We start from the raw sequence: 26,860 nt of genomic DNA on the forward strand, positions 1-26,860 counted from the left end.
AGTATAGCCACATTAAGTATCCTAAATATAACAAAAAAAAATGAATTGTAGAAAAAATATTTTGCATCTTTTCTTTGTCTGTACCACATACCATCCTTTCTATGAAAAGTAAACTTTTGTTAAAGAAAAAAGTCATATATATTCTCTAAGCATAAAAAAAATGTTTTGAATATTTCTTTGGCGATCAAAATTAAATCAACAAAAATCGCACTAATCATCTATTTCCATGGATCCTAGGCACAGTGCAGAATCAAAGAGAGATAAGGTTATGGTTGTAGACCTTGAGAGTTTTATAATATGAAAGGAAATAAAAGGCAAACACACATGAAATTTACCTAAAAATATATAGGGCTAAGTAAAGATTTCAGAAGGCAAAAAGAGAGGTGTCACAACAATGATAATAAATCTGTTGTCAAAATAAGAACTCAAATATTAAGAGCAACCAAGGTAATGGCCCTTCATGTCAGAATCGTGAAAAAGAGGCTTCCTCAAAAGAATGAGCCTGCAGCTGGGCTTTGTAGAAGGAGGCGAAACAAATGAAATCAACATGCAAAAAGGATTTCTTGGAGACAAGGATGGCAAGCTACCTGTTAGTGGGCAATCTGACATGTTTGGCAAGTTCTCCATCAACGTTCGACATACCTGTCATTAGAGAGTGAAATGGGCCAAACAACGTGCAGGATCTCAGCAAAGCATATGAGCAGATTCAAATTAATTCACAGCTAAAGTACTAGAGCAGCCATCTCCCCAGGAAAGTTGCTTTCCTGGTACCCTGTTTGCCTGAGGAATATTCAACCACTGGCCTTGTTCACAACATGCACTGTTAATGTTCTCATTGTTCTGCATCTGTGAGGCACTTTACAGTTTCCAGAAGTGCTTTTTGCTGTTAGTAGCACTTGTAGTGACCTTTTATGAACCAACTTCAGAGAGTTAACAGAATGAAGAAAATGGATGAAATTATTTGACCTATGAAAAATCTCTGGATGATTTAAAAAAAAATAAATTGAGAATTTACACAGATTTAGCATGATTAGCATCCAAAGAATAGTACAACAAGTACCTTTTCCTCTTATAATATCTATTAGGTCGAGTTTCATGAATTAAAGATATAAGAATTGTAATTTGCTCCTGGACAATTTAAAAGGGATAAAAGTATCATCTCCTGAATTTCGTAAGCTGTTAAAACACATGTATTTTGCATTTTTAAAATTTCTTTGACCAAATTATCCAAATTAATAAAGCTGTCAAAATTAGAAATAAATATTTGATTAATATGTTTTCTGGTTAACTTTATATAGTAAATCAAACATAATTTGATATTTTAAAAAATAATTTGCAACTCAGAAAGCCTTCTGATCATTGTTAATTTGAGCCAAGAGGAAATCAGAAGACAGCTGAACTTGAACTGACTTCAGTACTCAAATGAGGAAAAGGTCAGTTTTTAAAACAGTTCCATATAATTAATGGTTCTGGCAAGTTAGAATACAAATTATCAGGCTTCTAAAGAAAATAAAAATTTTAAACAAATGGTGTATTTTCAATTATTTTAACTATACATCCTGCCTCCTAGACTTGGCCATGATAGCCTTACAAGTTTGTTTTATGCCTGTAGAAGACGCTTTTACCAAAAACTCTTGAGAAACTCACCCTATCAGGTAGGTAACTAGATACTGAAGATCTGACATATTGAGCCAAGCCTTTTTTCCTAGTACTCAAAATGTTCTATTACTTAGAACTTTGGCAACTTTGTAGAGTAAACCTAATGGCAAGCTTCCCCCTCCAAATGTCCCAGTCAGGTCTTGAAAAATCCTGAGGCCCTTTCAAAGGCCAAGATACAATAAAATCTGGTTTTGGTTTTAGGGAAAGTCAATTTGACTCTGATTATTAGAAAATTAATCATCTATAAATGATATGTGGACTATACACAAATATTTGGTTTAAAAAGCAGTGCTTTTTATAGTCAGTCCAGAGTTTATTTATTTCTATTCATAAATTTAATTATTTACATTGAACCCTCCCCCCTGCAATTATCTATCACCATAGAGTTGCAAACATGAGTGAAATGTTCAACAGAATGACTAAATTTCCCCATTGCCATAAAAAAAAAATAGCATATATTAACCTGGCAGTAAAAATTGTAGGAAGAAACCCCAAATAAATCTAAGACCAGGAAAAAAAAAAGAGGGTATCAAATTTCCCCCAATCACAATTATAATCTTCAAACTACATACTCCATGTAAAGTTTCACTAACTGATCAAACTAGGAGAGAAATTATGCAAGCAAAAGGTTTTTTGTTTGGTTGTTTTTTTATTTTTTGTTTTCTTTTTCTTTTTTTTGGTACATAGTAAAAGAAAAACTCGTGGATAATCATAAGCTCCGCTCCACCAGGAAAAAATAACAAGATTTAAAATTGTTGTAATAAGGCAGTGGTTAAGAATACAACTACATTATGCTAATTATCATAGTTATACCATTAGCCAATGTAAATTACTATACTTATTAAAGGGACAAAAATGACTCTGGCTTAGCAGATATAGATAAGTTATAGTAAGGTTTATAGGCTGAGACTAAAATTATGCCTCTTTTGCAATAAAAATAATGGTTTGAAACAGAAAATAATAAATAACCTGCGTGAATATGCAAGTGTATAATAATGAGCTTAACTTTTATAGAGGGCAGGACCTCAGTTTTATTATCAATAGTGTATCATATTCACTTCAGTTCTGTGCAAACTGTAGCCTGCTGTAGTTAAAGTAAATGTTTGGTGTATCATTATGACTTTCATTCCTACAACAGCACATTCCATTTTTGTTTTTTGTTTCTTTCCTGCTTTTTTTTTTTTTTGCACCAATGAAGACAGAACCAAAATAATTTTCAAGACCTTTTAACCCAATTATTATTTTAAATGATTTCCCCCACACCCAGGCCAAAAGCTTAGGAAATAGCTTTGACATCTCTCCACAATGAATCAATTGCCAAGAAAGACTTATGGATTCTATTTGCTAAATGATTCACAAATCTGTTTCTCTCCTACTATTAATATTCAAAGTCCATCTAACCCTCATTCCTTACTTCAATTCTACCAATAGGTCTAATTGGTCTCTCAAGCATACCTTGAACCAGTCACACACTTACATGTAATCTTTCTCTCCTTAGCTTTGCTGTTCCAAGAATAATTGCCAACAGCCTCACCTAGACCTATAAACTCTATGTAATTCAGCACCAAATCATTCTCCAATTTTGCTTCCATCTAACTTTGATATTCATATTCTATCCTTTCCTGATTTTTTTTTTTTAAAAAATCCTTCAGTGTTCTATTCTTCCTGCCTTATGGCTTCTCCTCTTCCTCTGTCTTTCCTTCCTCCTCAGTGCTCTTCCCTCCAACTATCAAATGCTCAGCTCAATAATCCCTTCCTTAGACAAGTTCACTTGGATATCCATCTAGGTTATGTCAATAATTACGTGCATCATATTCTGGTCTCTATATAACTACTGCAATTCAGATTATTGTTTACATGTCTGCCTCTCCTGTCCTGCAAACCCTCCCTCCCCAACACACTCAAATGCATACACTTCGTGACAGAGAAACTTCATCAGTGTTCTTCTATTCTGGATTTTTCAGCCCTAAGAACAATTCCTGCTACACAGTTTGAACTCCCACCAAACTGTTGCCTAGCACCAAACCTGGGGGGAAAATGCCCATAGATTAGGCACTAAGGGTGGTTCCATTGAATAATAAACCTGGGTACAGAGCAGCAGGAACTAATCTACCCTGAAAAGATCATGACCTTGTTTACCCTAAACATTTATTATGAACATCAATAAGTGGAGGGTACAAATAGCTGCAGGATGTCACTCACAGTGTAGTAGGGACATCCTAAGAAAACAATTTCAGTGAAAACACTTTCTGAACAATAATGAGCTACACTCTACAAATGTAAGTTATTACTGCAATATATGTATATAGGTGTGTATAAATGTTGATTTTAAGGTGTATTTAGATATAAATGTTTCTATTTCTCTTACTGTGCTGTGATTTTTCTCAAGGGTATTGAGTCTTCTTTTCAAGAAGTAAAAATTACCTTTGTTTTTCAAAGCTAAAACAAATACAGTCTTCTTTTCCTGGTCTTACCCAGTAAAGGTTATACAATGGTTGCTTAAAGGTGTTTCATGAATGAAGATTTCAATGGTCTTTAGTGAGGGACCCAAAAGCCATACATAGTGACAGGCTTTGCAAGGAATAGTTAATAAGCAGATTGCACATAGCTTTGCTCTGGAAAGTATGTGTAATTTCACCCTGTACTTTTCACTCAGCACTCACAGATTAATGCATGGGTGCTAGAACTGAGTATGAAGCAAAGACTTGATAGAAAGAGACTTACCTCTCTGTGTATTTTCCCCAAGAAGGAACCCAGTTAAGTAGCAATCAGCAATCTTTTCTTGCTAATTGAGATCGAATTCTACAGATTTCACTATAAAAATATGAGGAAATTATCTAGCCACTTATTTCAGAAGGAATTCTTAAATTTATTGCTTTTTAAAACTCCAAAAGTTTTATTTTTAAGAATAATTTTTCTTGCCTACAATTTAAAAAATTATGTTATCATAAACAAACAGAAAAAAGTTATGAAAAATACAAAACTGTTGAAAGCAAACAGTATAATACTGGTATAGGAATAATCAGAGGTTCCTCCCCTCATTATAATTGATGAAACACTCTAGAGAAAATAAAAAAGGCAAAACAGAATTTTTTCTAATTTAAAATTTTTATTTTTTGTCATTTTCATAGAACTAGGGATTGAACCCAGGAGTGCTGTATCTCTGAGCTGTACCCGCCCCCCAGCCGTTTTTATTCTATTTTGAGACAGGATCTTGCTAAATTGCCCAAGCTGGCCTTGAATTTGCAATCCTCCTGCCTCAGCCTCTCAGGCAGCAGGGATTATAGGGTACCACTGCATCTGGCTGCAATTCAGGAATTTAATATTCAGAAGTTGCAATTTCACTTGAATAAAGAAAAGATAATTTATTTAGAAACAGCAATGATATTTGTGGTAATCCTTTTGAGAGAAAAGGGATATCATATACTAAAACTCCAGTTTGCTTGAAGATTTAGATGTAACCTAAACCAATAACAATATTAGAAGAAATTTTAGAAGACGATATCCAACCAACAGGTCAAAGGTAGATATATTGGATGGTGTAAATAGTACGATTTTATATGACAAATAATTCTATTAAAAATCTATTGGCAGATAATATATTAAGGAAATTTTTATAATACAGATAACATTAAAGTGTTAAAGTCTAGAATCCACAAATAGTTTTTCAAATTGATAAAAGATACAACACCCATGTCAATGAACCTTAAAAATATTAAGTTAAAGGAGCCAAACACAAAATGTGACTCATTGTAGGATTTTATTTATATGAAATGTCCAAAATAAGTAATCCATAGTGACAAAAAGCAGAATGGTGGTTACCAGGGAATGGGGAAAAAGAATAGGGAGCAATTATTTAATAGGAACATGGTTTCATTTCAGGGTGCTGAAATGGTTAAATATTATGTTAATTTTGCTTCAATTAAAAAAATATAGTTATAACACCCAATATACATAAGAAGCATTTACATAGACATCTCATGTACTCACCTTAATTACCAATAAACTTATAAAAATCTCCATAGCAAAAAAGGCAAATTAGAATACTATAAGACATTTTACATCAATAAGATTAGAAAAATTAAAAGGAGAGGTAACACCTACTGCTGGTGAGGATTCAGGTAAACAATTAAAACAAGCTGCTGCAAATACAAATTGCTGCAGAACATCTTTGAAAGTAATACAGAGAGTTTATAAATTAAAACTGTACATAGCCTAGTTCTAGTAATGTTATTCCTGGGAATCCATATCAATAATAAAAGCATCATTAGGTAAGAATATATGTTGAAGTACATTTACTGAAATACAAAAGAATTGCAAATACATGAAATGCCTTCAACAGGGAAACCACTGAATATCAGCTAATGGAGAGATTTTTCCAATGTCAAGCGACAACATGCAGAGAAGCTTATATAATGTGGTACTGTTTTTGCAAAGCAAAGGAAATACATATATTTATATATGAGCACGGGAAAGTCAGGGACTACTGCCATTAGTGATGTATGATGTGGGGATAGAAGATGTTTGTGGTCTAAGCAGGAGAAAAGAGCAAGATGAAAAGAAAAATTTAAGGGACCATTTTAACCAAGTACAAAATAAAAATTTAGGTACTCAGCAATACAGATCCTGAAAGTAAGGAGACTCCTAAGCCCATCAGTATGGAAGAAGTCCAGTGTAGTACATATGGTCTAGGCACCTTTTCTCTATCAAAACTCCTCCTTTGGCCAGGTGGGAATCTCTCTATTCTCTCTTTTGTTTTCTTCTCTTTCTTTCTTGGTGCTGGGGATGGAATCCAGGGCCTCACACCTGCTAAGCACACATTCTATCATTGAACTACACCTCCAGCCTGTATTTATCTATTCTTTTTTTTTGCAAGGGGGGGGGGTGGAAGAATGTGAGACTGAGATCAGAAGCCACTGTTTATCCCATATGCCTAAATAAGGGTTCCTCCTCTCATTACCAGTTAGACCTTGGATGTGTTAAAAATATTTAACCTGAAGTTTCTCCATTTAGAGCTTTACACCTTTGGAATGTTGTACCTGACTGATAGAGTTTCTGAAAGAATTCAGTGAGTTTATTTGGTGAGCTCTCAGTAAATGAGAGCAAGAACCCCAAACTATAGAAAATCTAGTACTTTTCCCACTACCCATGCCACTTCAAATTCCACTACTGGAATTTAGAAGAGTTTTCTAATTAAAAAAAAAAATCCACCAGAGTGGCCTCCTTATGATTATGTGAGGGATTAAAAAGAAATTCCCTATCTGTGATGCATAAAGAATTAAAGCATCTTCCCCTAGAAAAGACAACAAGATTTAATTATGGTTGACTCCAGTTTAGGAATGTTTTTCAAGTGTTTTGCTTCTGTTTTTCTATTTTCAAATAAGATCTTCACACAATCTGACACCTGCAAAGTGAACATATTATAATAACAATCTCTTAATATCGCTTTAAAATCTGTTGTGGCTTACATCTCACTAAAGGTCCAGATGAGAGCTTTTGAGACTAGATTTCTACAGGATCAGACACCCCAGTACTTCCCTAACTTCAATTATGACTAGTCTCTACCCCAGTTCTCTCTGGGCTTTAGCCACAGTCACACTCTTCTCCACGTTACTTCATTTACATAACTGGTTGCCTGCCTCAGGATCTTTGCACTTACCTCTCCTTCACCTGGAATGAAGGTGCAACAAATCCCCATTTATCCTTGTTAGGATTTCTTATTGAGCAATAATCTTGCTTAGTCAGTTTAGCAAAATCCCCCACCCTAGAAATCTGAGCACCTTCAAGATTTTCTCTCTCTGGCTTGCCTTCAACAAGAATTCCGTTGAGTTGTTCTATCATGAATCCCTCTTTCCCCTGATGTTTCTTCCTAGTAAGTTTCATTCCACTGTCCCCACACTGCTCCTTAGGCATAAATCACTGCTTGTCCTGGAAGCGAGCCCAATCTCTCCCCTTCTCCCCCACCACACACACTGAAAAACCCCATTGCAGTGGTCCCTACAGCCATCTCCATGGCTCCGCTTCAGTAAAGTCTGTTTTACCATCTTGAACAAGTATCAAGTTATTTTCTTCTTTAACACATGACAGCTTTAAAAGGAAGATATTTTAAAACAAGTTTATTGAATTAAAAACAAGTCTCCTTTTTCGGATTTGAAGAAAAAATAGCAAAGATTTCAAATTGTTGGTTTGCATAAGATTAATGAGTCAACCAGGAGAGTTGAACATTATCTGCATGTGGTTGAGGTGCCAAGAGAAATGATAATTGCTCAATATAGGTGTTCATGAGATAGAGATTTAAGAAAAGAAATACCATCTGATCCAAAGGAAGGAGTCTTAATAATGTGAGGTTATCTCTAATTAAATAACACAGATGAAACAAGATGTCATGTGCAAAAGATGTCTTCTTAATTCTGCACTTCAGATTCTACCATACAAACACATTCCTAAGAATAATTAATGTTGTCCCATAGCTATATTTAGTCCCTTTGGTTATGACCATAGAAAAGATGACAGGGCAGGTGTCTCTAAGAGAGATGAATAGATGGCATTGACACCCTGGAAAAAAAAACAGGAGTTAATTCTCAGAAGGACCTAAGATTTTGACAGTGCTACAAAACGTACTGATTAAAAGAGGAAGAACTATCATGTTGATAGGAATTTATATTGAAGTGGGACATTTTCATTACCATAAGATGCAAAAGAAAATGAGATCTTATTAAGACATATTTTAAAAAAAAAAGATAATGTCTATTACTTCAGGATGTGAATTGGAACAGAACCTTCTCAAGCCAAGTCAATCAGTTGATCTCTGTTTGCTCAGGAGCCACCTGGTGGCCCACCCTTTGCTGAACACATTGAAGGATACAAAAGAAACTTCCCACAGGATCCTTTTCTCCAGGAGGACTGTAATCTAGTTGGGAATAGAAAACAAGTGGTAAGATAAGTCAAGAAGTATAATATCACAAGAGGACAATGTTGTCATCGCTCTGGAAAAGGTGTGACCAGAAGTGAAGCTTAAAAAGATGGGGGGGGGGGATGGGAGCCACAGGCTGGGAAGTGGTCAGGAAGGGACTAGAGGAGGAAGGGAGCTGCCCCATGAGCAGGGGCTAGGGAGCAAGACAGGAAAGTAGATAAAACGAAGTTGTGTGGGACCTTCAAAACCAGACAGACAAATATGGATTTTATTCACATTGAAAGTAGAAATATCAAGGTTGAGACTTGATCCTTTGCATACCTGTTCCACAGTTACTTTTCAAGAGACCCAGATCTTGGACTTCTTTAGTTTGAGAAGAGAACTGCTTGGTTTTCCAAATCCTCTAAAAATGACCCAAAAAGGAAATAGGAGAAACATATTAACTACAACCAAAACTTGTTTCCTCAGAGCACAGGAATTCCACCCTTTATATTTGCCTACATCATAATGGGTTTTTCCTTTCTTTCAGTTGCTATTTCATCCCACACAATGGAAGGAAGGAAGGAAGGAAGGAAGGAAGGAAGGAAGGAAGGAAGGAAGGAAGGAAGGAAGGAAGGAAGGAAGGAAGGAAGTGCACTCCCACTCCCACTTTCAGTACAGCTAGATCATGTTGGAATAATGATCATTGCATGTACTGCTATTAGTATGACTTATGCCATACGTTCTAACTTCAGCTTTCCATCCAAATATTAGATCTCATGACTCTGCTTGCCAACCTGGATATTTAATTCCATTTGGGCAAATACCCAGATCTACATGTTGAATACTATGTCATGTGGCCTATGCCCATCTCTAGTAAAGGATCCGTTGTCCTGATTGCTAGGCATGCTGTCAGCAGACAGTCTTCTGCTATTGCCCCTTCAGGGATCACCTTGGTCCCATAAAAGAGGCTTGCTCAAGTTCAAACCCTTTCCTAGAGCAGTCTACAACCAAAGACTGAGCACTCTGAGACTAAATATATTTGGACAACCTAGTCCATTCTAGCTCTAGAGATCCCATTAGTCATTCAGAATGCACACCAAGCCCATATCACAGCTTTCCCTCCCCTCTGTCCAGTGCTGACTGCATGAATGTTGATCCCCAGAGCCCTTTATCAATAATGTGCAAATGAAACACTGTCAGAAAGAATATCCTGGGGAACCCAGTTTACACCACTAGGTTTCTCCCCAAAGCACAAGCCTAACTTGCTATTTTACTCTCCTTTTTCATCTCAGTTCAATATTAGGGAATGCCTATTGGTTAAGGTCATGATAATTTGTTCAGATGTTTAGAAGATTTTTTTTAGTACAATTCCAAATAATAATCATGTTCGTTCTAAAAATTCTGAAACTAGAAATAGTCACATGTCCATTATTAAAAGATCTGTTAGGATTTCAGGTACCAGAAGGCCCAAAATTAATCTTTTGATAAAGATCATATTTTATATTTAAGATGTTAGCCTATCTACTTACTATAATTGAACCCAAATATGATAGTCAATCTGGAATAGAGGCTCATATCTCCACAGCAATTACTAGTAACTTTGTGGTTCTCAGTGAAAAAGACTAGGGGTCTTTTTGGAAAATGCAGAAATATTTTTGGTTGTTACAATAAAGGAAAGTGTCTCTTTGACATTTAATGGGCAGAGGCCAGGGATACTTGGTGTCTTACAATAAGTTAGTCAATCCCATCAGCAACAACAATAAAAATGACCCATATCCTGAATAATTTTCTGTGGTTCTGAAGGACATGCATATACTTGAAAACTCTATTTATAATTATTTTAGCCTAAGGTATAACTCCATTATGCAAAGCATCTTTTTAAAACTAAAAAAAGAAATTATTTTTGTCACAAGTTTAACATATACTGAATTTTCTGGGACTGCAACTACTATGTAATCAAGACTTTCTTGCAAATTTACCAAGAGCTCTTCCTGATTTGGTAATTCACTTCACTGGGCAGCCAAGACATCATACCTCTACCAGCAGCGGTTATGATCATGGTGACCATACACACAGGCAAGCCTCAGCCCAATCTGTTCACTTCTGGTCTTGTGCTACCAATCATGTGCATCCTGAAATATATTTTATTATAAAGCATTCTCCTTTGACTTCTCTTTCACTGCAATTAGGGAATCGTGTTATTTTTTAAAAATTCATAATGTGAATTTCACCTCAGGATAATAAGAGGTATTACAAAATATTTATAGAGAGAGATGATTTAGGTAAGGTTGAAAGCACTCCATGTAGAATACTTTGCCAATTGCCAAATATGTCAATTTATATCTTTATCATTTTAATAACACTTTTTTAAGCAGAGAAAACATATGACTATGACCCCAAATTCAGACTCCAAAATAGACCCATAATCACTGTTCATATTTTAATTCATGTTAATTAAAACACTACAATAAACTGCTCAGGTGAAAAAGAAAAGCATCTACAAAATTACAAAATATTCTTGTTTTATTTCTCTCTTATATTTTACCTTCTGTCTCTAGGTCAGAAAGCAAAGGTATCTCCCAAAGAGTCAATGTTTTATTTCTTGAACCTTAAAATTAGAAATTTATAATATTAAAAATGGCTTTAAAAGATACTAGTATATAAACTTAAGGCTGAGACAGATCAGATTAATGACTTTTACCTCATAAGCTGTTTTATAAGACTAGTTCCAAAGTAAACACAAATATGACCTATAGCTATTGAGCCATTAAGACTGGGAAAAGAACCAAATCTTGAATATTCCCCACCACTTCTCCATACTTATGCTAAGAAAATAATAACAATATATAATTAAAATCATGTACTTGCTCTTATGGCATGATTTTTATCAAATGAAATATTTCTGTTATCAATTTCAGTTAATGTATAATGATCATTTTAGTGTGTGTGTGTGTATATATATATATATATATATATATATATATTTTAGTTGTAGGTGGACACAACACCTTTATTTTATTTTTACGTAGTGCTAAGGATTGAACACAGTGCTTCCCACATGCAAGGCAAGTGCTCTACCACTGAGTCACAACCCCAACCCCATTTCAGTATGATTTTAAACAATAAGTATAACACCTACCATTTCAAAAGATATTTGCAAAAGTTTAAAGGGTTTTTTTTTGTTGTTTGTTTGTTTTTTTAACCAGTGAATTTAGAAGTATTTCATGCTCTTTTATAAATTAAATGTAGTCAAAAAGGCCATCCTGGTCATTCCAAAAAAAGAAGGAGGAAAAACAAAACAAACAAAAAAGACAGATCTAGAGCTAGAGAATGGACAGAGCTGGAGAGAATGAAGGACCTGTGCATTCAATTCTGTTAACAAAGCCCTGAAAAGACTCAGCATTTCTGTTTAAAATTTTAAAAGAATGAAAAATTAGTAGGAGATGAAAACTTTGGAAAAAGAGATGATACAAAGATAGTACAGAAAGAATACTTCCACCTACCTAGACAAGTTCTTGTATTCCTTATTTTTTTTTAAGTTGTATATGGGCACAATTCCTTCATTTTATTTATTTATTTTTTATGTGGTGCTGAGAGTGGACCCAGGACCTCACACATGCTAGGTAAGTGCTCCACCACTTAGCCACAACTCCAGCCCTAACATTCCATTTTAACCTCGGAATAACCCATGGTTGTAGTACTGTCCAATAATGTAATGTACTCATTTGATATATTCTGTTCTGTCCTTCCCCTTGTATCCAAGGCAGCGCTCACAAGTGTGAAGAGGAGACTGGCCTTCCTAAGACACCCTTGGTCTATTATTCTCCCTTTAAAGCACAATCGTTTCTGAAGCTATATAAAAAGTATTTTAATATCAGTTTAACATTGATCATAAACTTTTCTTCAAAAAGCCATGGAGGAAAACACTATATTTACTCTTTTAGTACTATGATTTCCTCTCTGGTCCTAAACTCTGAGTATTCAAACACAACCCAGCTTCCTCACCACTATCCACACCTCCCTCCCAACTCCACCCCACTCCATTGCCAAAAACCTTCCTACAAGGAGGGAACTTACACACTAATTAATCATCAATATTGGTCTTTATTCAATCATGTGATTATTATTCCCTTTAAGGAATAGATTCACTCATTAACTCAACAATCAGAGGCAGTGTAATTGGTTTGTACATTTTATCAAATGTTCTCCTTGCTTTCTGCAGTCCTTAAATGTTCTTTAAAAGGGAGGGCTGATTAAAGCAAAAGGACTGTTCAAGGTGGTACCATAGTCAACACTCCTTATTAAATGAATACTTCTCAAGTATCTACTGGATTCCAGAAACTATTTTGACCCTGCTTATTATTATATTGCCAAGTGAGCAAAAACAGTCTTAGCCTCAGTCCTCCTAGACAGTGATCAATTAGTTAAACCAATGAAGGCATTATACAATGTATAATATAAGGTGTTGTGTTAGACCATAAGAGCATGATGTGCCTTGGAAGAATCAAGGAAGGCTTACCAAGGGATGTGAATAATGAAATACCGAGGTTAAATAAGAGCTGTCCAGGCTATCATCAAAAAAGACAAAAGATTAAGAGTGATGGAAAGGATGTGGAGAAAAAGAACCCCTTTACACTGTTGATGGAAATGTAAAGCAGTACAGTCATTATGGAAAACAGTATGGAGCTTCTTCAAAATATTTTAAATAGAACTGAACTACTACTATATGATATAGCAATCCCTCTGCTGATTATAAATCCAGAAGAAATAAAATCAGTATATTGAAGAAACATCTACCCTCCCCTCCATGTTTTTTTGCAATACTATTCAAAATAGTCAAGAAATGGAAAAACCTAAGTATCCAGCCACTGAAGAATGGGTAAAGAAAATGTGGTCCATAATAGAATATCATTCAGCTGTAAAAGATCATGAAATTCTGTCAGTTGCACCAACATTGGATTGAACTGGGGATTATTATGTTAAGTGAAATAAGTCAGGCATAGAAAGACCACATGATTTTAAATCATGTGGAATATAAAAAAGGTGATCTCATAAAAGTTGGGAGTAGAATGGTGGTTACCAAAGGGATGGGGAGAGATTGATCACTGGGTATTAAGTTATAGGTAAATAGGACTAAGAAATTCTGATATACCATTGCACATAGATTTCAAGAAGCTAGAAGGAAGGATTTTAAATGTTTGCACCATAAATAAATATTTGAGGAGATGCCTAACCTGATTTAAACATTACACAATATCTAACTTGATTGAAATATTACACAGTGTAAACACCTATCCAAAACTTCATGATATCCAAAATATTTTTATGTCAGTTAAAAATAAATTAAATTAAATGTAAAACTATTCTATAATTACATTCAAGTTAACCATTGTTGGAAAACTTTTAATAATCATATAATTAATCAATCATTCTACTTCACAATTTAATGTCAAAAGCCTGATTCCATGAGACTTAAAAAAAAAAAAAAAGGAAAAAGGAATATAACTGAGCTGGAGGTGCAGCTCAGTGATAGAACATTTGCTTAAAAATGCAAGGCCCTGGTTTCAATCCCCAGCACTGCAGTCATATGTGTTCACACATGCAAGAACACACAGACACTCACACACACAAAAGACAACTGAAAGGAATTTGAATATCATTATAAATTGAATTAAATGAATTGAAGAGTATATAATAATAAATTATGCATAATCATTTTATGTGAGTAAAATATTTACCTTAGCAAAAACTATCTTCCACATTAAAAATACAACAGAGTTGGGCACAGTGGTGCATGCCTGTAGTCCCAGCAGCACAGGAGGCTGAGACATGAGGATCCCCAGTTCAAAGCCAGCCTCAGCAAAACCAAGGAGCTAAGCCACTCAGTGAGACCCTGTCTCTAAATAAAAGCAAAATATGGCTGGGGATGTGGTTCAGTGTTCGAGTACCCCCAGGTTCAATCCCTGGTATAACCCCCCCCGAAAATACAACAGAAACATAAAACCAAAATTTTCATACATTTATTAAAAAAATTCTTACTACATAGAAGATAATAGGTGGCAGATTTGGAATCTCAAAGGCATAGATACGTGAAATTTCCCTAAATTTCTTTTTTTTTTTTTCTTGTTTCTGCAGCACTGGGGACTGAACCCGGGTTTATTGCTGAGCTACATCCCTATCTTCTCCCTAAACTTTTGGTGCCATCACTTTTATTCTTATCTGAAGCAGAATCATTTATAGTAACAGAAAGAAACAGACTTACTTGTTGAATGAATTAACTAATTCTCTCAAATGTTTAATACACAATAATGCAATCTAGGTAACTTAAAAATATTGTGCCTATTTATGATAGCTGCCATTAATAATAAGTTGGGGAAGTAAAGCAGTGCACAAATGTTTGCCTTCTCTGTGCCTCTAAGCACATTAGGAATCCACATTTAAGAAGGGAAGGAGGGAAGCTCAGTTTCATTCTACTATTGATCTATCAGACAAGAACTTAATCAATCTTCTTTATAAGCTATTAAAGCCGAGCTTGAGAAATGAACTCACCTGATGCATTCAACATTGATTGCCTCTTTCTAAGAACTGCATATGCCAGTCTTATCTACTACTACAGCTGTGATTCAATTTTTAAGGGACAAGATTTTTCCTTCATTAGTTTCTTCAAAATGTTCCAATTAAGAAAAAGCATTTTTGATACTGGCTCACAGTAAATGACTAAAGCAAAATGAAGACCATAACCCTCAATTTCAGTCGCAGCCTCCAGAGAAAACCAGAGACCAAAAGCATATGTTCATCAAAGGAAATTCAGCACTATTCCCAGGATCCTGCTCTAGCGTGAATTCTGAAAAATGTTCTGGCAGCCTGAAACTAATGTTGAGACCTTAAGCTCATATAAATCTTGGAAATTCAAAGGGAAACTCAAGGTAGCAGTAAATCTGTCTTTACTGTATATACATTTCAGCCAGGGGCTTCTATATGTAGTATTAGGTTATATGACATCCCATTCAGCATCTAACTGCCTCATAAATATAGGCAGCAAGGTCATTTTATATTTACAGGGCAACCCCCAGAGTGCTAGATGCTATACACTAGAGGTGGGCAGAGGGAGAAAGCGCCACACTCTCCTTTTATTAGGAAAGGTTAATAGCACAAATCTTAAGTGACCAAAAAGGATTCTCTTTGACTCAGCCTTCTGGTTTCCATTTCCTCTTTCCAGGACTCTTAATAGCCAAAAATTAAATACTGGGAGAAGCAGCACTAGAGTTACTCTTCAGTGCTCCAAAACTCTTGAGGGCATTTCCCAGTTCAACAGGGAACCTCCCAATATAATAATGGAATATTATATTTTAATATTATATAATAATATAATATTATATAATAATAATATAATATTATATAATAATAATAATATAATATTATATAATAATATAATTGCCAACCTCCCAATATAATAATGCATGGTTAGTTTGTTATTTGATGGTAGATAAGAGAGAAAGTATCTACTCCTCACTCTCAGCCCCAACTTCTTTATTCTCTATAAAGGTAACAAACAGCTCCATCATAGGCTATTGGGCAAATTTTCACAAGATCTGATTTCTGTTTTTTTGTTTGCAGTGTTGGGAATTGAACCCAGGAGTTCTACCACTGAGTTATACCACCACTACCACCCCAGCTCTTTTTGTTTTATTTTGACACAGAGAGCTAAGTTGCTAAGGCTGACCTTGGACTTAACAATCCTCCTCTCTCAGTCTCCAAGTTGCTGGAATTACAGGCATGTGCCACCACACCTGGCTCACAAGTTCTGATTTTCACATACTCCCTAAACATACTCACACGAATCTTTTCACATCATTCCTAATGAATTCATCTACAAGCAAGAATTGCAACAGCATTCCTTGATACCTGTGGGAGATTGGTTTCAGGACTCCCTGAGGATACCCAAACTCTCAGATGCTCAAGTCCCTTGTATAAAATGGAGTAGTGTTCACATATAACCTACGTAGTCCTCCCATATACTTTAAATCACCTCTAGATTACTTATAATGCCTAATACAATGTAAATACTATGTAGATGGTTAGACAAGATAAAATCTATAAGCATTCAATATAGATGCAATTTTTTTCCTTCAAAATATATTCCTTCTATGGCTCCGAATTCACAGACACAGAGCCTGCTCATACAGAGGGCCCAAGACCTAGAACACCATTTCACATCAGAACTGTCTTTTTACTCTCACCCAGCTGTCTTCCAGAAACTTCTCTACAGCTGGTTAAGAAGCCTCCTTGAGGAGCCCAACAACCAAATACTGACTCATCCCTGACCCTCAGAGTCTTTACCCAGCCCCACTGTGCTCGGCCTCACGTCCCATTAAAAAGAATAAAAGAGTCAAATGCTCCGTTGTTAAAGGTGCTATGGTATCTGCGGATTCCCACAGAAATCCAGGGAGCTGATGGCCTCAATCTTTCCAGAATACCTAATGCATTCAGGAAGATGGGCTGCAGTATGGGGTCTAATGTTTATTTATTGCAAAAGTCAAGAATAGCTGGAAGTCCATTAAGAGGATGTTTCAGCAGATTATATTAATTTGTAATTAACTTTCAGTGGTATTTATGAGAGAACTCTTTAATCAGCATAATTCAGACTTGGAAAATTATAATATTAACTAATATTAATTAAATAATAATTTGTAAATTTCAATAGTTTTAATTATCTTTTGATTAAATTACCTGTTAGTCAATTCCACACTGCTTTTGATATTAATTAGCTAACTTAAACATGATCTACTGAAACTACTCCCCTGTGGATTAAGGCATATTGTCTAAACAGGTCAACACTGAGATACTTAAGTGTGACAATTTAGATTGCATGATTAGCAAAATTAATTGTTGAAGGCACCGGCGTTTTCATTCTCAATTTGCCAGCGGGTAAGGTCTTTAAAATATGCCCTGGGTTTCCCTAGGCCCAAATTCTAAGCCCACATTCTGATTCACCCCCCCATTAGCTCCCCCACCCCCACTTCTCTATCCTGTTACAGAACATTCTAGTCTTTTGAGACCTAAATTAGTGTCAGCCTATTAATCAGCCAACAAAATATGTCAGAGGGAAAATGAAGTTGCAACCCCACCCCCTCACAGGCAGATCTTTCCCCCATCTCTGTGCTGGTGGAGCTGGGGACCTCAGTGCTACAGCGCAATTTAGGTCTCCTCTGTGCAGTGACAACCAGCCCAGACCTCATTTTTTAATATGTTAATATTTAATTTAAAACCAACTCCCCATAAGTTCTCAAAGATAAGTATGCCGTTGTCTCCGCATGTCGCCCTTTGACGCTGGCGGGACTTGGGCTGCCCCGACCCACCCCCAGCATCCCGCCCAAGAAATTAAGATCTGTTTAAATGGGATTTTAAAGTCAGTTGTCAGAGTGACAGTTTGTATTAATCATGAAATCATCAAGTAAAGCAGAGGGATATACACTAAGTGAAGGAAGACAAGGGTCTTATATTCCCCATAGGAAGAACACGCCTGCTTTCAGAAGCTCTAGAGTACACCACAGCGTTACTGAAGTGTCACACTCAGCTGACTGACATGCCTTTCCCTTTTTCCCTCCTTCTCTTCTCTTCTTTCTTTCTTGTTTAGATGGACACTGCCTACATGGCCCGGGCCAACCTCAGACTGGTGAGCTCAAGAGGTCAGGAGATCCTCCTGCCTCAGTCTCCTGCCCATGGCCAGGATTCCAGGTTGTGCCCAGCTCTGATTGTTGAAGAACATCCTAACTGAGGGAAATAGTCCTACAAAAATGTCACCTTTTTTTATGGTGTAAGTGATCATCTTAGGTAACTCAGATTATAAAATATATTTTAAATAGTTTTATCCCAGAACGACCTATTAACAAGACTGATGAGATGAAATTCTCTCTCCAAGCCCTTGACCTTCTCTAGGACAGGATCTGATCTGAGTGTCTTGAACTGACACCAAAAAGAATGTAGTACTTCAACACGAAGATCCACAGCAGTCCATGAAGTAAAAGGAACATTTGCTACGCCCAGAAATTTCACAAACAGAAAAAATGGGTGAGTAATGTGGAAGTATTGATTGTTATTTCTGACTTTATTGTTGTAGTTTATATAAAATGGGGAGCCTACAGAATGGATGCATAATACAGGGAGGGCTACATTACATAATTCTGAAGTAGTTTTATGTCTGTTGTGCCCTTCTACAACTCAAGGTCTCCTCATTTCTTTAAGTTTTACTTTCACTGCTAAAACGTATTCTTAAAAAAAGAAGAAAAAAAAAAAGAATCGGTTGTTTCCTTGCCAGTCACAATATGGAAAATTCCACCTATGTATTCGGGGACAATTTCTTTTTTTCCAAAAATTAATTTTAAATGACTTATAATTATTTGAACAGTGTTAAATTTATTTCCATGGCATTTATTTATTTTTATTTGTTTTTGTAGCACTGGAGATTGAACCCAGGGCCTTGTGCATGTGAGGCAAGCACTCTACCAACTGAGCTATAGCCCCAGCATCTCCACAGCATTTTACTGGTAGATGTGTGATAAAATGTTCAACTGACAAGCAATGTTTGTGTAAGTACAAACAGCAAATTTCCTGTTATTATATGAAGGGGATAGGGAATAACCAGGGTAGGGACAAATGATTATCATGTGAAATTTTTAGAAATGTGTAATTTTATGTGTATTAAATCCAAAAGCAGCAAAAATCATCAGTTATGAGAAAAGGAAATTAGTGTTTGAAATCATTAATCTAACATGACTTCAAATCTTCAGTTGCACAACACAAGGAGAAACCAGGTGGGACTCATTGGGAAAATATCACTAAAAACAAAGCTGAATCTCAATTGAAAATCACTTATGTATATTATGTGAAATATAAAAGAACTAAGAATAATGTTAATAAAAATGTACAAAAATGAAAATAAAGTTACGTTGAGCCAGGTGTGGTGGCGCATGCCTGTAATCTCAGCGGCTTAGGAGGCCGAGGCAAGAGGATTGCCAGTTCAAAGCCAGCTTCAGCAAAAGCAATCACTAAGCCACTCAGCGAGACCCTGTCTCTAAATAAAATGCAAAATATGGCTGGGGATGTGGCTTAGTGTTCAAGGACCCCTGAGTTTAATCCCTGGTACCACACACATACACACATACACACACACAAATGTTGAGTTTCAAAAAGGAGATAATATGAATAAATGAAGATATATTTCTCTTGAATTAAAAGAGTTGTTACTAAAACAATGCAAAAATTTCCAAACTAATTTATAGTTGTGCACAACTCCATTTAAAATCCAACTTTGACCTGGCAGGATGGCACACACTATAATCCCAGCAGCTCAGGAGGCTGAAGCAGGAGAATTTTGATTTCAAAGCCAGCCTCAGCAATTTAGCAATGCCTTAAACAACTCAGCAAGACCATGTTTCTAATATCTTAAAAGGCTGGGGATATGGCTTAGTGGTAAAGTGCCATTGGGTTCAATTCCTGGTACCAAAATAAGTAAATAAAAGTGGATTGTTTTTCTAAATTTCTATTTTTCTTTGTGGTTCTAGGGATCAAACCCAGGGCTTTGTACATGCTAGGCAAGCGCTCTCCCACAGAGCTACACTCCAAAGCCCAATTTTTTTAAAATTAGTCATTCTCATGATTATTTGACCACATGAAGCAAGAAAAATAAATAAGAATTTGGAAAGAGCATGGGGGATGGAATTTACACTTGTTACAAATGCTTCAAAAAACTGCAGTGGCTAAAGTAATGTGATGCTGGTTCCAAAAGATGTAAATGACATAAAATACTGCTATTATAAAGATGATATTTCTATCACTGTAATAGAAAAGAAAAAGATTTGGGGCATCATTGGAGAAAAATCTTGGGATGTTTATATCACGCTTTAGTAAATGTATTCCTCAATATTCTTTTTTTCTCTCTCTCTCTCTCTCTCTCTCTCTCTCTCTCTCTCTCTCTCTCCTTTTTGGTGACAGGATCTTGTTGTACTGCCCAGTCTCAAACTCTGGACTCAAGCAATTTTCCTGTTTCAGCTTTCCTAGTGACTAGTGACTACAGACATGCCACCAAGATTTTTTTTTTTTTTAATCAAGTGCCTCTAGTTTTAGGCACTAGTTCTACATTACAGATATTGGGTTTTTGTTGTCAGTTTTAGAAAATAGAAGATAAAAAGAAAAGTCCTTGACTTTTATGAGTGCACAATCTTGGGGCTGTCCGACATATTAGGTTAGCCAGATAGTTAACCAATCAATTAACCAATGATAATATTACTTTAGATGGCTTTAAGTGCTGTGAGGAAAACTAACCAAGGGTCACAGGATAGAGTAACAGGGAGGGTGAGGCCTGTTGATGAGATAGGGTGTTCAGAAAGGCTTTACTGAGGAGGTGATACTTTAGTGAAAACCTAGAAAAAGTGAAGGCCAAAAACCAGTATAATTGGGGACAGAGTCTTCCAGGCAGGGGTAATCACAAAAGCAAAGACCCTGAGGAGAGAGCTATTGTGAGTGGAACCCAAAAGAGGTAGAGATGAAGCCTGGGGCCAGATCACACAGGACCTCAGAGGCCACGGTGAGGTAACATAGCCTTTTGTTCTAAATGTGATGAAAAAGTCAGCAGAGAGTTTGGAGCTGGAAAGTGATAACCTAATTTAAATTTTGAAAAAAAAAGAAAATTGTGAAAAGCAGATGACCAGGGGCCAGAGAGAAAGCAAGAAAAGCTGTTAGGAACACCTGCTGTGATCCAAGTAAGAGGTGTGATGACTTGGAACACTGTGGTTAAAATAAAGTGATGATAAATGGCTGGATTCAGGACACACTTAAAGCCAAAAAGATTTGTTTGTCTATTAGATGTGGGAGGTAAAATAAATTATTTGAATGATGCAAGAAAAAAAATAATCAAAACAAGCATCATCATTATATTGATCATATAAATATGTATCCAAAATGAAAACCTTAGATGGAATACACAATAACGAAAGGATTTTTGATAAGTAGAAATAATTCTTGGTGAAAGGACAGTGGCTGGTTTTTGAGAAGTAAGGGCTATAGGCAATTACTTTAAGGTTCTATGGGAGGTGCCATTATCAATCTAATTTTGTTTTCCTCTTTTGATCTCTGTTCCCAATAGCGGATGCTACTTGATGCTTTCAAATGGCATTCATAGAAGAAAAATAAAAATGAAATCCAAAGTCCTCAAACCTCATTTCAATAATTCTTTTCACCTTTAATAACTATCAGCTGCTTTGTCTGATACACTGATGATGTGAGCACCCACTTTTCTCTCATTATATCTAGAATATATGCTGTGAACTGACCCAAAATTAAGCATTTAAGTTAATAAAAATGAGATGCTGGCAGCTAAGTGATAAAATGTTATTTTTAGAGTTAAGTAATATCAAACTTTTAACCATAGCATTAAAGTTTTGTCAAATGGTTCTCAGAAATTTTTAAAGAATTTATAATATATAACAAATGATAAGAGTATGTAAACTTGATCCTTCATGTTTATGGACCTAATTATTTTTCAGTTAAAACGTTATGTAATATTATTACATGCAGTCTGACTTATCAAATGTTATTAGGGAAGTAAAAAAAATTGATCTGGAAATTGAACTAAAAATATTGAATTAGAAATAGTGTATTTTATTTTCATGCATATGCCTACATTCATATTCATACATATTTTAAAATTTCCCACAATATTTAATTATTAAATGGGAGATACACAGATTTATCTCCATTTTTGGCTTTTACCTGACATTGTACATAATAATATGCCAACAAAACTGATGATGGTACCTTGACTTGTAAAATAAAACTCATTTTAAAAGTATCATAAATCTAACAGAGCATATCTTGTGTCCTGATTGGTAGAAAATTGGATATTAAACACTAGGGACAAACTGATCTTCTAATTCTGGTACTTGAGTAAGTATGAAAAGAAAAAAGAAAAAAATCGTTACCTGGAGTTGATAGTTTAACTGATCATGATCAATTCGAAGTGCTTATTGCTTAAGTAAATGACCTTTGGGGTGATTTCATTAGCTCCACATACTGCAAAAGGTTATATCTGAATTCAATTTTATGATTGAGTCTAGGCATATAAAAATCCCAAAATAGTTTGAATGAGTTAAAAAAAAAAAAGCACATATTCTTTCTGAGACAAAGACTGGACTATGAACATCCTGCTGGGCTCTGCTTCTCTAATTATAGACTAGATATGTAAGTAAATATTTGAGAGAAGGAAGAAGAGCAATGTGCTGATGTCATCATTACTTTGATATTTGTGGTTTAAAAAATGACTTTCAAATTTGCCACCAGTTCCTACCTTTTTAAATTATTTTTAATACCTTTGTTTTATTTATTTATTATTATGTAGTGCTGAGGATGGAACCCAGGGCCTCGCATGTGCTAGGCGAGCGCTCTCCACTGAGCCACAACCCCAGCCCACAGTTCCTACTTTTTAGCACTACAAATTACTATAGCCAAGATTTGGTCCCACCAGCTCCATGTATTTCTTTGGTGAAGTTTCCTTACCTGTATAGAGTTACACCAACATACAATGAGTTGGTTTTGTTTCTACCTTCTTTTTTTTGTCTTAAAAAATGCTACACAGTATGTGGCTATTATTTTATTAAGTTCTATCTTGTGAAAAGAATTTTACATGGCTCCCCGAGACACACTAGGCAGGAGAAACAATCTGGTGATTGAAAACCAGATGGAGAGTACATGTTTCTATTCTCCAAGTTGTTGGTAGAAGAAATCAGGTCAATTGTTATCTTGAAATGCCTCAAAATTAAGAATAATGGGATTAAATAAAAAAAAATACTTAAAAGGAACAAAACTACATTTTTATCCAACTGAAACCAATATAATTATGCATCTTTTTGTTGTCTCTCTCTCTCTTTAATCACCACTGCTTTTTACCCTATTTGAAAAACTAAGGCAAAGGCTGGGTGGGCAGCTCAATGGTAGAGCATATGCAGAGCACCAGAAAAGAAAACATCTGAGGTAGTGTCTGTCTGAATGTGTTTAATGCATATATCTCTTACTTAAAAATTTAGGACCATCTTTTCTATTCCTTCCATCCTTGTCATTTTTCTTCCATCTTCCTAATATGAGCCTTTTTAGAGTGAGGGACACCTTCCCAAACCTCAGTCTCAACTTCTGGCTGGGTGTTCTCTGGTGCTCAGAGACAGTATATGTAGTAGCCATGGTCAAAAGGAAGGTGACCCCTCAGTAGTCTCTCTTTCCTCTCCTTAGGCTCACTCAGGAATCCTCATAAAGGACTTCAAGCCAGACTGTTCCATCTACTAGTTGTGTGACTTAATCTCTTTGCTTCTTTGAACCTCAGATTTTTTTTCTTCTTTCAAATAGGCTTAAAAATACCTGCTCTAACCACCTGATAGCTGTGCAAAGAAATCTTGAAGAAAAGCACTTGGTAAACTTTTCGTTACTCTAAAAGATGGCTATTAAATATTTCATTTTAAAGAAGCAGGGTAATCAAGTAGAAAGGATTGAAAGCAGGGAGCAGGTTTTGAGTCCAAACACTGCTACTTCCTGGCGGTGTGTGCCTGAGCACTTCACCTGGCCTCTTTGTACCCCAATTTCCTTGTCCATATAGGGAATAATGAGGATATTAGTTCATCTAGCACCTACAAAAGGAGGTAATATTTACCTCCATTCTATTGCAAGGATTGAGAAAATGTTCTCAAAAGTTCTTTGTGAAATATAAACAAAATACACTGTTTAATATTGTCAAGAATAATCAATAGAAATTACTTTTAGGTATCACAATAGCTCCTGCTACATAAAGTGCAGGATAGTCTTCCTTTGCTGAAGAATAAACAGTATAACATTTATTCTGCAGCATCAATTAGTTTTTAAAAATGAATTTCATTTATGAACTTGGCATCATACAGTATAATTTTGTGGTTATTAAGTTAGCAAGTCAGCAAATTGCTGGTAGAAAGTAAAACAACTTTTAGGATTAACCTGGATTCTCTCCTTGCCCAAACTCTACTTGGGCTTTTTTAGGCTCTTTTCAACAGGCTTTGAGTTTGGGACTTGCAAGTTGTCTCTGCATTGTTCTGTTTGGGCAAGAGTCTTGCTAAGTCATTTTAGCCATCCTCCAATACCTGATCACCACCCTTGATACCTGGTCAGTCCTTGTTCTCCACCATCCTCCAGGTAATATCTGGTCACCATGGCCTGCCATCAGCAAGAATCCTGTCACATCAGTTAATCATTTTCCAGCCACTGACACCAGTTCCTTCACCCCCGCTTCCTGACCGTGAATTCCCACTCTTCCTTCTTCTATGGTTCTGAATAGTCCCCCTTTTAATTCTGCTTTATCATTCTTTAATGAGTATCATGAATAGTTTTTTTTTAAAACAGGCTACTGTGGCTTGATTGATGTTTGATGATTCTAAAAAAAGTTAAAAATAAGGCTGATATAAGGACAGTGGCCTTGAGGGGAAAGAAATTGCTTGTGACTGGGGTGTTAAAAGGCTCCAAAGAAGCACCTGGCACATCGGGAATGCTCTTTTCTTGACCAGAATAAAAGTTGCATGGATGTTCACTTGGAAATATTCATTAAAGCTGCACTTTGTTTTATATACTTTTTTTTCTGATTGCATGATATAATTTAAAATTTTAAAGTCTTAAAAACTGAAAAGGAAAAATGTAACTGACAATTTTGACAACTTTCCAAATTTACAATGCGCCAAGGAAAATAGGGACTCAACGTATTTTATACTTTTTTTCATTTATTTTAATAGTAAAAAAAATTCATGCATAATTCTCTTATATATGAAGGATATATGAGAGCATAAACCATGCATGTCAGTATCACCAGTGTATGTGTATACTGTCTATACATACACCTGTATATACACAGCACCCGTACATGTGGACATCCACATCTTATCAGGAACACCAGACATGGGAGCTTATCAACCCCGTAAGGTGAAAACCTCTCACTGGACACCCATAAAAGGAGGACGCTTTAAGACTGGACATGGCACCACCTTGACCCTGTCACCTGGTCACTCTTCACAAGCTTGGCTCAGGAAAATCACCACTGCCATGAACCGCCAGTGTCCTGGCCCTATAAGACCTCAACTGAGTGTCACTCCCCTACCTGTGCTGACATGCACACCTGTACAAGAGATTACTCATATTTGCACTTAGTGTCTTACACTGACCCATTCCTCAGAGCTGATAATTTCATATGACTGACAATATGGAGTATGGAAAAATTAATTCTTAAAAATTTTGAAAATTTAAGAAGAATAGATAACAATTTTTCAATGCTTTAAATTTTTGGAATTAGACTTTCCCTTTATTAAAAAATCAAAACAAACAAACAAACAAACAAACAAAAAAACACTATCCTCTTTCTGCTCTCATATCCTTTCCAGGAAAGTCTTTCAACTCAAATGTTAAAATTTAAGAGTGATTTGTCATGAAGTAAGATTCAGATTCTACTAGACTGTCTGAATTCAGACCTCATGTTCCCTTTTCATGAACTATATAATTTTACACAGTGGTGCCTCAATTTCGTCTGAAAAATGGGTACAGTCATCGTACCTATTTCAAAGCATTGTTGTGATTTAACACATCCAAATGGCTTGTAGTGGTGCTTTCCGTGCTTCATCAGTACTCTAGAAATGAAACTTCCTTTTAGATGTAGCCTCACTCTTTTGAAATCTAGGAATTCCTCTGTACTTAATCAAGTTTCTTCTCTTTCTCTTTTTTTCTTGTAATGCTGGGGATCAAACCCAGGGCCTCATGCCTGCTCTACCACAAAACTACATCCCCAGCACCAAGCTTCTGAATCCTTCATAGAGTCATTAGTCTTCTTAGGATTTGACTCTAGTAAATATTATTTATTTATTTTTGCCTTCTGGCATTTTCTCTGGTTACGTGCTACCAGAAGCCGACCATACAATGTGTCCTCCTTTCATGGTATAAAACCTAAAGCATTTTGGGGGTAGAAGGCTCCATGAAAATACCCAGTAAAACATTACTGACTTTAAGACCAGAGTTTTCTCATTCTTATCATTCCATTCCTCCCCCTCTGGCATCATGCTCTAACTTTGGGTCCCCGTGTTCTCTTTTGTCATCCAGCCTCATGCAGCACAAATAAGTGCTTTGTAAACCACCTAGAAAACATTTCAAACTATTTGAAATCAACTACTTTGTATCCAGGTTAATTTGTCTATTTGTAGAAATGGAGGGAAAGAGGAAGGATGAGGTGACTAAGTGTACTAAAGAACCTAGGAATTT

At 35.8% G+C, this 26,860-nt stretch overlaps 2 long non-coding RNA genes across 8 annotated transcripts in view; one reads left to right on the forward strand and one right to left on the reverse strand.

Annotated features, from left to right (window-relative positions):
- LOC110597814 (uncharacterized) overlaps positions 1-26,860 on the reverse strand; it is a 537,518-nt gene that overhangs the window by 459,565 nt on the left and 51,093 nt on the right. The window lies entirely within an intron of this gene.
- Positions 18,486-26,860, forward strand: part of LOC144369597 (uncharacterized) — a 28,821-nt gene continuing 20,446 nt past the window's right edge. For 3 of the 5 annotated variants that reach the window (XR_013429381.1, XR_013429382.1, XR_013429383.1), the window contains exons 1-2: positions 18,486-18,625; positions 19,012-19,143. This is a non-coding gene — a long non-coding RNA (uncharacterized LOC144369597). Of the gene's footprint in view, positions 18,626-19,011; positions 19,144-23,947; positions 24,012-26,860 lie in introns of all 5 variants that reach the window. The other 2 variants (XR_013429384.1, XR_013429385.1) reach the window with 1 other exon arrangement.

This window comes from Ictidomys tridecemlineatus, chromosome 12, assembly GCF_052094955.1.
Source record: "Ictidomys tridecemlineatus isolate mIctTri1 chromosome 12, mIctTri1.hap1, whole genome shotgun sequence".
Lineage (NCBI taxonomy): Eukaryota > Metazoa > Chordata > Mammalia > Rodentia > Sciuridae > Ictidomys > Ictidomys tridecemlineatus.